The sequence below is a fragment of the Lepidochelys kempii genome, chromosome 1, assembly GCF_965140265.1.
Source record: "Lepidochelys kempii isolate rLepKem1 chromosome 1, rLepKem1.hap2, whole genome shotgun sequence".
In the NCBI taxonomy this organism is placed as follows: domain Eukaryota; kingdom Metazoa; phylum Chordata; order Testudines; family Cheloniidae; genus Lepidochelys; species Lepidochelys kempii.
The window spans coordinates 7689185-7701398 of NC_133256.1; the positions used below are offsets into that span (position 1 = coordinate 7689185).

At 42.6% G+C, this 12214-nt stretch overlaps 1 protein-coding gene across 2 annotated transcripts in view; it reads right to left on the bottom strand.

Moving 5' to 3' along the window:
* Positions 1 to 12214, bottom strand: part of CLPB (ClpB family mitochondrial disaggregase) — a 139427-nt gene that overhangs the window by 28843 nt on the left and 98370 nt on the right. The gene's annotated exons all lie outside the window — the stretch shown is intronic.

Consider the following 12214-nt stretch of genomic DNA (forward strand, 5'->3'; position numbering starts at 1 on the left):
ACATTTTAAATCTGCAGGAGTGGATCATTTGCACCAAAGATCTTTAAAAGAATTGGCCGAGCAGCATTCTGAGCCATTGATGTTGATATTTAACAAACCTCTGCACACTGGGAAAAGTCCTAGAGGATGGGAAAAAAGCTAATCTTGTGCCAGTATTTAAAGATACAAATGGGACAACCCAAACAACTACAGGCTGATTAGCCCGACACTGATCCTAAGCAACATCATGGAAATGCCAATCTGGGATGCAATCAGTAAAGTCTTAAAAGAAGGCAACATAATTAATGCCAACAAACATGAATTTATGGAAAATAGGTCTTATCAAACAAATTTGATATTGTTTTAGGATGAGATTACAAGTTTGGTTGATAAAGGTAACTGTGTTGACATAAGAGAGACTTCTGCAAGGCATTTAACTTAGTACCACATGACATTCTGATTTACAATATTACCACTACACAAAATCAAGAAAGCACATATGAAATCAGCGAAAAACTAGTTAACTGATAGATTTAAAGAAGTAATTGTAAATGGGGAATCATCATCCAATAAGGGGTGTTTCTAGTGGGGTGCTTCAGGGCTCTGTTCTTGGCATGATGCTATTTAGTATCTTTATCAATTATCTGGAAAAAACAAAATAATCACTGGTGAAGTTTATAGGTGACACAGAAATTGGTGGAGTGGTAAAATAATGATAAGGAGAGGTCAGATTTATAGGGTGATCGGGATCACATGGTAAACTGGGCTCATGGTACAACATGCCTTTTAATACAAGGTCATACACCTAAGAACCAAGAACGCAGGTCACACTTACAGGATGGGGTCTATTTTGGAAAGCAATGACTTGAAAAAGTCTTGTGGGCAAGATGGATAACCAACTGAACAAAAGCCGTCATTAAGAGCAAATGCTATTCTTGGGTGTATACGAAGTAGGACTAGGGAAGTGGGTTTACTTCTACATATGGCAAGAGCAGGCCCTCTCAGAGGTCCAGAGAGGCCCAGGCCACTTCCAGCTTTTGAGGCTCCTAGCCATAATTAAAATAAAAAATGACAACACATGGTCTAATCTTGTGCCATCAGAAGCAATATATTTGTATTAATATTTATGAACATTTTAAACTCTTTAATATGACAAAATCTATATCAGTTAACAAAAAATTATGTCTTTTACCAAATCACCTCTTATTTGCTTAAATTTGCAGCTCTAAGATGAGAGTGTGTGTCACATTTTGGTCTGCTTGAGATGCGCAAAAAACAAGTTGCAAAACTTATCAAATGCCAAAAAATTAACTGGTGTCTAAATTTGAGGTCCCTTTGAGCTTGAGGCCCAGGTCAAATGGCCCTCCTGGCCCCGCCCTCTGATTGGCCCTGGGCATGATTGAGACACTGTGTTCAGTTTTGGTGTCCACACTTCAGAATGGATGTTGACAAATAAGGGTTTGGAAAAAAGCTACAAGAATGATTCGAGGTCTGGAAAACCTGCCTTAGTGTGAGAGACTTAAGAAGCTAAATCTATTTAGCTTAACAAAGAGAAAGTTCAGAGGTGACTTGATCAGTTTATAAGTGCCTACATGAGGAAATGTATGTTTAATCTACCAGGCAAAGGCTTAATAGGAGCCAATGGCTGAAGCTAGACAAATTCGGACTAGAAATAAGATACACAGTTTTTAACAGTGAGGGTAATCAATCATTCGAACAAACAGTTAGGGATGTGGGGGACCCTCTACTCACTTGGAGTCTTTAAATCAAGAATGGACATCTTTCTAACAGACATTTTAGCTCAAGCGAAAGCTATGGGCTTAATTAGAATGACAGGGTGAAATTCTCTGGCCTGTGCTATGCAGGAGGTCACTAATCATAATGGTCCCTCTGACCTTGAACTCTATGAATCTGTGATTGCCACTGTGCCTGGCCTCTGCACACTGATACACTGGGCACAATCTGTGTGTGTGTGAAACAGAGACAGAGAGAGAAAGCGCATGCAGAGAAGAGCTGAGCTAAAGTAGATGGGGTAAATGTTATTGTAAGAAGCATGTGCACTGACTGCCATGGACTTTAACGGGAGCCACAAGTGTATATATGAGAGAGCAGAATTAGGTCTGTGCTGAGCATCCGAGAGTCAGAACATTGTAACAAGAAGTTGAAGAAGAAGGTGACTGTTTTAGGGAAAGAAACTACAAATAGAGACTTTAAAAACCTATACTGGTGCAAACACTGAGAACAAGTCTGAAGCAGATGTTTCCAAACTCTCGAAAATATCAATGCCAACGGCAAAACTCGGCAGATGCATAGTACCGCTCTCCAGCTCCTCACAAGCTAGATGATCTAAGTAAAACAGCCATCATAAAGGGAGGAATATGGTGGAAATAGGCTTGTTCTAACTCTGCAGGGTTGTGCAGACTGAAAAAGAGACACTCGTGCTGAGGACCCTTTCATAACAGCAGCTGTACACTCCACAACGACAACAGGCTCTTTTGGGAGTGTTATGAGACACTCCCACTTCCTAGGTGGCTGCATGTACTAGGTCTTCCCTTGGCCTTTATCATTCACATAAGAACATAACAACGGCCATACTGGATCAGACCAATGGTCCATCTAGCCCAGTCTGCTGACAGCAACCAATGCCAGGTGCTTCAGAGGGAATGAAAAGAACAGGTAATCATCCAGTGATACATCCCATTACCCATTCCCAGCTTCTGGCAAACAGAGGCTAGGGATACTTTAGAGCAGGGGTTCTCAAACTGGGGGTTGGGACCCCTCAGGGAGTCACGAGGTTATTACAAGGGGGGTCGCGAGCTGTCAGCCTCCACCCCAAACCACACTTTGCCTCCAGAATTTATAATGGTGTTAAATATGTAAAGAAGTGGTTTTAATTTAAAGGGGGGGGGAGGTCGCACATAGAGGCTTGCTATGTGAAAGTGGTCACCAATACAAAAGTTTGAGAACCACTGCTTTAGAGCATGGTTTTGCATCCCTGCCCATCCTGGCTAATAACCATTGATGGGCCTATCCTCCAGGAACTTACCTAGTTCTTTTTTGACTCTTGCTATAGTCTTGGCCTTCACAACATCCTCTGGCAAAGAGTTCTGCAGGTTGATTGTGTGTTGTGTGAAGAAATACTTCCTTTTGTTTGTTTTAAAACTACTGCCTATTAATTTCATCGGATGTCCCCTAGTTCTGGTGTTATGAGAAGGAGAAAATAACACTTCTTTAATTTATTTTCTCTACACCAGTCATGATTTTATAGACCTCTATCATATCCCCCTTGGTTGTCTCTTTTCCAAGCTGAAAAGTCCCAGTCTTATTAATCTTTCCTCATACGGAAGCCGTTCCATACCCCTAATCATTTTGGTTGCCATTTTCTGTACTTTTTCCAATTCCAATATATCTTTTTTGAGATGGGGCGGCCACATCTGCACGCAGTATTCAAGATGTGGGCGTACCATGGATTTATATAGAGGCAATATGATATTTTCTGTCTTGTTATCTATCCCTTTCCTCATGGTTCCTAAAATTCTATTCACTTTTTTGATTGCCGCTGCACCTTGAGTGGATGTTTTCAGAGAACTATCCACAATGACTCCAAGATCTGTTTCTTGATTGGTAACAGCTAATTTAGACCGCATCATTTTATATGTATAGTTGGGATTATGTTTTCCATTGTGCTTTAAGAAAAGGAGTACTTGTGGCACCTTAGAGACTAACCAATTTATTTGCTGTAGCTCACGAAAGCTTATGCTCAAATAAATTGGTTAGTCTCTAAGGTGCCACAAGTACTCCTTTTCTTTTTGCGAATACAGACTAACACGGCTGTTACTCTGAAACCTGTCATTGTGCTTTACTTTGCATTTATCAACATTGAATTTCATCTGTCATTTTGTTGCCCAGTCACCCAGTTTAGTGAGCTCCCTTTGTAACTCTTCGCTGTCTGCTTTGGACTTATCTATTTTGAGTAGTTTTGTATCATCTGCAAATTTTGCCACCTCACTATTTACCCCTTTTTCCAGATCATTTATGAATATGCACACGAGAGGTCAAATAATGTGGGTGGATTTAAAAGAAACAAAAAAACCATTTGCAGCTATGACAGTTAAGATAATAAGAGTAATAAACTCTTGCTTCAGAGCACAAAATGATTACCTGCAGGGGTCAGCATATACAACACTGCACAGACAATTGGGTTCACTGTGGTCATGTTTTCACTTCTCTCTGGAGCAAGTTCCTAGACTAGATGGACAAATGGTCAGCTCCCATATGGCAACTCCCATGGGTATCTGATACAGCCAAAGATTTGGTTGGGTTACTGTTTAGAGAAGACTGCCTATCATAAAATGAGGGATGATGACTTCAGACTGAAGTTCTTGTTAGAAAGCTAGAAAGAGTTCTCAGTCATTGCAGTGAAGAAACTCAGCTCCTGTAGATTATTTAGAACAACCTAGAGCAGCATGGTGTCAAAGTGGTTTTGTATATAGCCTTAAAATAATGACCATAGTCCAACTAAGTAACATAGCTGCACAAATCTAATCAGAAAGATTCAGGTCAACCAGAAAGAGAGATGGCAACAAGCAAGCCATGACTCTAAGCAGCTGCCCACCTCTCCTCTAGTTGGTGCTGGCTGCTGCACTGCTGAGCTATGACAAAAGGACCAAAGAGGTCATCTCAGGATGGAGTGATCCTCAAGCAACCCGTCAATGCAGGTTTGGGAAGATTAAAATTTCAGTGGCAGGCTCAGAGAGTAGCACCCTGGCTGACATGGTGTTTCAGGTGTCCATGCCGCACGATGTATTTGCTCACCACGTTATGAATTTTTCATCAACGTTCATGCAGGAAATCCATATTTCGGGCAGAGATGCCTCCTTCAATGCTGAGGGTGTGAAGAAAATCCAGGTACTGCTGCTTTACTGAAATCTCATGAAGAAATTCAAACCCATTGCAATGGGAAAGGAGGATGATGATATCTGAGCCTTCTTTCTGGAGCCATTTCCAGCATCACTGCAGAGCTCTTACTTAATTTCGTACATCTGTAACAGTGTAACCGTGCTGCTGTGTCTCTGAGAGGCCCTTCAGCTCGCTATTGAACTGATAAATTCACTGTATTACTTTACACAGATCAATACCCCAGCAGTTATCAGGGGTTGATGTGACCGAAATTGGTTTCAGCCAATTTGTGAGTGTAATAAATGTCCATTTATCAAATCAATTCATTCAGTGGTGCTTCTTAGACTGCCCACATTCATGGGACCACCAGGGTGACTCTCTTCAGGCGTGTGCCAACTGCAGGGTCACCCTCCACCTGGCAAGCTTCTGAATCCACTAACAAAGGTATTCAGGCGCCCTCAGATTTTGCCAGGCTAGCAGTTTACTGCAGGATCTATAGCAATCTGAACTGAGTCACTGGGTGAGCACAACACTGCTAACTGTGTCAAGCCGTCTGGAGGCGGAGAGATATGGAGGAAGAGGATCCCTTTTACTAGATCCTGGTTCTCCCACTTGTCTTGACTGGTTGGGAGCTGTTCTGAGGACTACAGAGCTTAGTGCACACTTAAGATAGCTGTGCACGTGCAGTCAATTCCCCCACAGTCAAACCCTTAACAAGACAGGTACCACGCATGCTCAGGTCTGGGATTTGCAATCTGTCCATATCAAAGCCATTTTCCTTGGGATCAAGGCCAGGTGCTGGTCCAATTCATTCCTTATCAGATGGCAACTTTCAACCCTCAGATATCTCAGCTGTAGGATTGTTCAGATATGAACAGAGGGTTTTCTCTCACTTCCCTTTCATTCAACATGGCTGAAGAGTATTTGCTCAAACAAAAAAACGCAAACAAAACAGACAAACCTCCTTTGGGCAGAACCCAAAGATGGGAAATTTTAGTCCTGAAGGTTCAGAAAATCAAAAACTGAAAAGCATGGCAACCTTAACTATAAATGATTGCTACCAGGCACTCAATGTAATGCTATTAATATTATAAACACACACAAACATTTACGTACTGTCTACAGGGAGGATGTGAGGACATGCAACAGAAAATACACATTTTTAAAAGAGCTCTCACCCTTTGTTATATAATCTGAGAAGAGATCCCTTCCTGGGAATCACCAGAGCATGCAGTGTATTTACCCCTGTGTCTGTATATTCAGGTGCAAGGACAAACAAGAGTTGACCAGAGCCAGGAGTGCAGTGATTTATTAAAGTGCCCTGGAAACATAATCATAAACCATTTAGCTGTTCATTTGCATGAGAGCTTGTAGCATCTAGGCCTTTGTCAGTTTCTAACATTACAGAAGAGACCTGCTTCTTTTTTTCTTGGATGTTTCAGTGCTACCTGAAATATTCTAGTTTGATTGCATTAAAATACATCATAGAAAGTAGGGAGTATCCACATCTGTATAGTACACAGTATCACTTAACTACATTTACGCCTCCTCCCTTCCACAGGGCTAAACTGATCAGCAGATTGGAAGACAGGAAGGAATTTCCCCACTCAGAGTACTGGCAGAAACAGTGGACAGTTAGGGTTTCCCTCCTTCCCCTGGAGCAGTGAGCAGAGATTACCTGTCAGGATCAGCTAGGTGTAATCCCACACTATCACAGTCCTGCCCGGTCCTTCCCTTCTTCTAGAGCAGAAGAGACAGTGGAGATGTAGGACTGAGATATCATTCTATGGAAGATCAAAGAGGAATACTGCTTCCCCATTCGTGAGGATATGGTGAATCAGGTACTGTACCGTTCTTAGTTCTAACTACAGGAGGTTCAAATACTATATAAGAGATAATCATGCAGTGCAATGAGCAAACCAAACCAACCTCCTTCACTCTCATGTTAATTGTTTTTCCTGCTCCACCCATCTCTTCCAGCTTCTCAGTGTGCAAACTGCACCAACCCCCCAACCCAGACTCCGTTAGCCCCTAATTTCAGAACTGCTGTATTAGGTGATGGAAGTTACACATCAGCAAGAGGGTGAGAGTCTGAAGAGAGTGCACTTGAGTTTACTGGAGTCTTTTATTTCAAATGAGATGTCCCCTCACATATACTGGCACTGAAATAACAAGAGGTGTGAGGTAAAACAGATTTAGTCAGTTCAGAGGAAGCTTCTGAACACACAAATTAATGTAACTCGCATGCTTAGCGCAGCAGCAGAAGGTGCAAGCGTCACTATTTTAGCTTCACTGCTATCCTCAGACGCTAGGCACCACTGCTTCTGAAACTGGCTCCTAGACCCATGTCTAAACCCCATTCTCTTTTTCACTCTGGGATGGGAGTCTCTGGAGACTGTTGGGATTATACAAGAGGCACTGAATCAAATCAGATTATTAAATTAAGGAAGAGGTTATAAATTAAAATCTAACCATATCATCTAAATTTGGTAAATCTTAAGAGACATTGTATAGTCTGTCTCCTAGCCAAAGAAACAACATGTGTTGTATCAGTGGTGGAAAGCAGAAGGGCGGCGCACTGATTCCATAAAGTGGCTGCAGAAATAAGTCAATGGTGAGCGCTCAGAAGGCTAACCTCTGTCTAAATTCAACATTACTGAAACAAAACAACAAAAAGGGGGCAGCGGGGATATCAGTCTGATATCCCGAGGCTGCTGGGGTATCTAGCGCATTCCCTATAATTCAATAAGAGAAGCCTCCATAAAGGCAACAGCTTTAATGTGCACAACCACCACCTGTGTCAGAAACAGGCACTACCCATTAATCAAAGCTTCCCAATTAGCCCGTACTGCTGCCTCCAGGCACAGCCGTAACTGTTCTCAAAACAGGGAAGGTGTCTGTTGTGTTAGCAGTGGGAGAGGCAGCTCTTCCATGGGCTGCGAGGGCCTGTCTTTGTTAACAATATTGGTATGGTTTTGTATTTATGATCATCAGCTGCACATGCCTGTGTTCTGACCTTAGCTCTGTCTCACCTTATTGTCCTGTTTCCAGACACTGAATCTGGGTGATGGAATCGTTCAGGGAACTATTAACAAGATATGGAGGCTTTCGGGTCTGGGTCAACGTACCAAATCCAGCCCAGGCTGCTAGTAACCGAAAGCCATTATTGCCTCAGAGCTTTTCAGGCAGCCGGTGTGAAATGAATTGCTTGTGATCAAACTATTAACATATACTGGGTGGTACTAATGCAACTTCACCCACTTGGGGTGCCAAATGAGAGGCCACATGCAGTGCGATTGTCCCTTATGTGCTCTGATCAGCAGTGAAATAATTAACACCACACATTCCAATTCTCTTGGTTAGGCTTCAGAGAATGAATATGGGCACTTCACACCTCTCAGAACTACTGTTTCTGCTGTCTGCAGACTCAGGCAGATCTCACTGGCTCACATTTTAAAGATGTTCTTTACAACCATAAGGGCTAGAATCCTAGGCTGCTGCTGCTGGTGGTTTTTTTTAAACAATGAAAGCTTAGACTCTGGAGCACAAGACATAGCCACAAGGGGAAAGTAACACCTCTCTGAGTTGCCACAAACTGGCCTAATTCGACCCCCTAGAGATTGAGGGTCTCAGTTGTATTCTGAGTGTGACCAATAAAAGGATGAAAACACAGTTACACACACACAGAGGTAAAACTTTTCAATGAATGCCACTTGAGAGTCTCTGAACCCTTATAGCTCCAGAATTATAAACCCCTGGGCTTCGCATGAGACATCTCACACCGTGCGTGTCCTGGTGCTTAGGCAGCCTTCACTGCTGCAACGTTGTTTAGAAGAGGGACGTGAAAATAAAACACATGAACAATTAATAATATGAACTATTGGTAATGGAAGTGGGTAATTCACTAAAGTGTACACCTTCAGAGAACCACTGTCAAAGGACATCAATGACCTGCTCTCTAAAGACATCCTTCCTAATGGATTGCCTCTCATCAACATTAAAAAGACTCCAGGACTGTCTCTAGGAGACTGTGGGAAACAATGAACAAGGTGCACAATTTTATTTTTCTTTTTGATAAATGAAAGAGGTAAATTAGCACCCATTATTTACAGAAATGGGCAAAAGAAATAAAGTGATCACCCAAAATAAGTGAAGCTTTAGAGGGCAAGAGAATTTGCAACACCCTATCCAAGAAATAAGTTTGGTAACAGCGATCGCCCAGTGCTGTTCTATGACTGCTAGTTATATACCCTTCCCTTCCCTTCTGTATATGTTCATATACTGTGCTCATCACTGTAACGTCTGAGCAACTTCCACTAGCGTGTTAAGCCAACACATCAGTCAGGTGGTGTATGTTTTTTCATCCTCTCTCTGGGGGAAAGTCTTGTTTTGTTAGGGTTTTATTTAATTTTTAAAAATAAATGTACACATTGCAATATGTTAGAGACTGCACGGTCAAAGAAATATATCAACTACCTGAAAGGGGGTTCCAAAGAGGATGGCTCTAGACTGTTCTCAGTGGTAGCAGATGACAGAACAAGGAGTAATGGTCTCAAGTTGCAGTGGGGGAGGTTTAGGTTGGATATTAGGAAAAACTTTTTCACCAGGAGGGTGGTGAAGCACTGGAATGCGTTACCTAGGGAGGTGGTGGAATCTCCTTCCTTAGAGGTTTTTAAGGTCAGGCTTGACAAAGCCCTGGCTGGGATGATTTAGTTGGGGATTGGTCTTGGTCTTTGAGCAGGGGGTTGGACGAGATGACCTCCTGAGGTCCCTTCCAACCCTGATAGTCTATGATTCTATCTTGGCCTTGGAGTGGAAGGTGGTGAGGTTTGTGATGGCTCCTGGGGGGTTTCATTCCACAGTTCATTCCCTAAACAATTCCTCTCCCCACTTGGTGTTCACACCCTGGCAACATTTGTAGACAGTTTCCACCTCAGCCTGCAATCTTGTTGGATCTAACAAATTTAATAGAGTCAACCTTGAACGGTCCGTTGCAATATTTGTTAACTACTTAGGCTAAACAATCTATTCAACCTTGTATTTAGCGGTGACACTCTGGTTAAGTTTCCCAGACCTGAAGAAGAGCTCTGTGTAGCTTGAAAGCTGGTCTCTCTCCCCAACAGAGTTTGGCCCAATAAAAGATATTACCTCATCCACCTTGTTTCTCTAATAGCCTGGAACCGACACAGCTACAACAGCGCTGCATATGATGGGAGGCATTCACGGAACAAGAGACACTAGAGCGGACACAGACTTATTAAATCACTTTGTCCAGTCCTGGCCTGTGCAGGACTGTTCCTTGCAGGATGTTTTCTGGAGCTTTGTCCAATCTAGTTTTAGAGTATTCCACGTAGTGAGGTTTCCAAGCCTTGCTTTGGGAGACTATGCCACAGACTTAAAAATCTTAATCATCAGACCCTTTTCTAATGCTCAGCCTACATTCTCCCTTTCTTAAGATTACCCAAGTACTCTCAGTGGAAAAAAATCCCCAACAACCCTCCCCACTGCAATGCTAAATAAACGACCTAAACCCCTGGTGTTAGCAGCCTTAGATATTTGTAGACAGTGCTGTCGGAAATGAGGTTTCTGATATTATTCCCCTTTCTATTGGTATTCAGTCAATTCACTACTGAGGGATAAGGGTCAGTGGCACTGTGCTGTCTTTTGGATGAGAAGAAAACCATGGTGCAGTGCATTAAAGATCCCATGGTATCTTCCTATTCCCTGCTCCAACACTAGACAGCAATGCCTCCGAAAAGCTTTCGCCCACGGGTACAAGAACAAGGAAACCGCTTCCAGAAAAGGCCCAATTAACACTTAACTTTGCTAGCTCAAGGACAAACTAATATGGGATTGCAGAAGATTGCAGATTGCTGGCCAAAGTACTTTTAGTGAATCCAAGTGGGAAACACTAAAAAGCCAAGTTATCCTGCCTGCACTATCTATTGATACGTATAAACATAAAATCCCAAACTGCTTTATTAGCTACAGGGCACAGCCATTCAGTATTGCTTTCCAACCAGTGAAGAATAAAACTAGACAAGCAAATGCCAATTAAGATGTTTTACTTCAGTTTCCCAGACTAGTTTCCCTTGTCATGTCCCTTTTTTTCTTGGCCCGGCCTGTGGCCAGAGTGACAGAAGATATTGGCCCCTCCTGCATCTCTGTAATGGGCTCATGAGCATAGCAGAGAGAGGTTTCAGTAACAGGTTGCTGACAAAGAGTTTTAATATTCAGTTCACTATTAACACACAGCACTCTTAATCTGGAAGCCCTACTAACAAACCAGCCAACAAGAGCGCACAGAAAATCTTGCTTTGTCTTTTTGCATAGAGAGGTGAGAAGATCCTCTATTCAACAGACGGGAGCCCTGACAATTCCTCTCTCAGATCTGTTCCTATGTAAGAATGGCTCCTTGAGGTCCCATACTGGAATCACGATACTTCTGATCCAGAAAAGACTACATACTGATCCACATTTCAACGCCAGTCAATGTCACTCCTACATTGGCCAGATGAATCAATGTCCCTGCCAAACCCCCAAAAAGAACATGAGAACGGCCATGCTGGGTCAGACCCAATGATCCATCTAGCCTGGTATCCTGTCTTCTGATAGTGACCAGTGCCAGATGCTCCAGAAGGAATGAACAGAACAGGAGTACTTGTGGCACCTTAGAGACTAACAAATTTATCTGAGCATAAGCTTTCGTGAGCTGCAGCTCACTTCATCGGATGCATTCAGTGGAAAATACAGTGGGGAGATTTATATACATAGAGAACATGAAACAATGGGTGTTACCATACACACTGTAATGAGAGTGACCACTTAAGGTGAGCTATTACCAGAAGGAGAGCGGGTGTGTGGGGTGGGGGGAGACCGTTTGTAGTGATAATCAAGGTGGGTCATTTCCAGCAGTTGACAAGAACGTCTGAGGAACAGTGGGGTGGGGGGTGGGGGCGGGAATAAACATGGGGAAATAGTTTTACTTTGTGTAATGACCCATCCACTCCCAGTCTCTATTCAAGCCTAAGTTAATTGTATCAAGTTTGCAAATTAATTCCAATTCAGCAGTCTCTCGTTGGAGTCTGTTTTTGAAGTTTTTTTGTTGAAGAATTGCTACTTTTAGGTCTGTAATTGAGTGACCAAAGAGATTGAAGTGTTCTCCGACTGGTTTTTGAATGTTATAATTCTTGATGTCTGATTTGTGTCCATTTATTCTTTATCCCCTGTCGTCCAGTCTCAGCTTCTGGCAATCGGAGGTGGAAGTGGAGGCTGGAGCATGAGGTTGTATGTCTGACCATCTTTGCTAAAAGCCATTGATGGACCTATCCTACAT